Here is a 1,255-nt window from a genome sequence, read left to right as displayed (position 1 = left end):
AGACAAATCAGATACTTTAGGACGTTTGATCAAGTAATATTCTTAGAAGAGACTAACTTATACCAAAGTAACTTTATGACAACATACTTGTACTTTTGCTCACGTATCACTTTGAGGTACTTTATACATTTTTTTTGTAGGCTAACTCCTAGTAACCTCCACCACTGAGCAGCGATTTCCAGCACCCGGACAAAGATGCTGCTGTTGCAGAGAAACGGTCCAGATACCAGTCTCATTCCAGATGAGGGAACTGGAATCCAGTATATCCTGCTGTGGATTTTATTCACCACACATGATGGTAGTGGTACTCTGTTGTGTCTTCCCAGGCGGCCCTAGCACATCCGGACAAACTCTCTATGTGCTATAAAACGGTACTTTGAAATGGAATATTGTGTGGCCTTTGGGTTCACAAGTTGTGCAGGGTCAGCTGCCAGCTTTTTAAAAAAAATTTAAGATCCTTGAGGGCAGAAGGTTTGTGTTGATGTGATGTGGAGGAAAGACTGGAAAACAATGAACCTTAGCTCTGCTGATCAGATCATTTAAAGACTCAAAAAGCAGAGTTACAAGACTTTGCCTTTTCAGTGCCTCACAGTTTGAGTAGATCCATTAGTTTTGTGACCAAATGGCTCGATCTGAAGGAGGATGCCAACAATATTTACCCATGCTGGATTATAAACAACACAGCCATGATGGGACACCCTGCAGCGGTCACAACAGGAACTTTTTTAGCAGCATCAGGAGCCAAAAGTCTGCGCCGAAAACTAAACAAAGTGGTGAGTTGCTTTTTATTAAGACTATTAATTATGAGCTTAACCAGATCTGCCTCGTTCATTGCTCAGAAAGCTACWCTAAGCTCCTCGAACAGGCTGCAGGAGAGCCAACTACAGCTAACAGGCTAGCAAGCTAGTAGCTTCTCTTCATGTGAAACAGTTCTGGGTAAAACAGCACTCTTTCTGTACGTTATTTAGCTGAAATGATCCACTCCCAGTTAAATTAAAAAGATGAACAGCTTTGTGTGTGTCAGGGTCTTTACTCCCCTCCTGTTCCCCGACTGCCATTTGGGGAGGGGGTCCTGAAGAAGGGCGGGCCGCCAGGTGCGGTCCTGGGCTGTGGGTGGGCTTGGGGCTTGGACGGTTGCCGAGGGCGGAGCTGGCTCTCCATCCTCCCTGGTGCTGCTTGGACTTCTGAGGTGTTGCTCCTGGTTCCTATGAGTGGCCCGCTGACTGCCGGGTTCCGGTGGGTGGTTGGCTGGGGG

Source organism: Austrofundulus limnaeus, unplaced genomic scaffold (genome assembly GCF_001266775.1).
Source record: "Austrofundulus limnaeus strain Quisiro unplaced genomic scaffold, Austrofundulus_limnaeus-1.0 Scaffold583, whole genome shotgun sequence".
In the NCBI taxonomy this organism is placed as follows: Eukaryota; Metazoa; Chordata; class Actinopteri; order Cyprinodontiformes; family Rivulidae; genus Austrofundulus; species Austrofundulus limnaeus.
Note: the sequence above shows the minus strand (reverse complement) of the source record.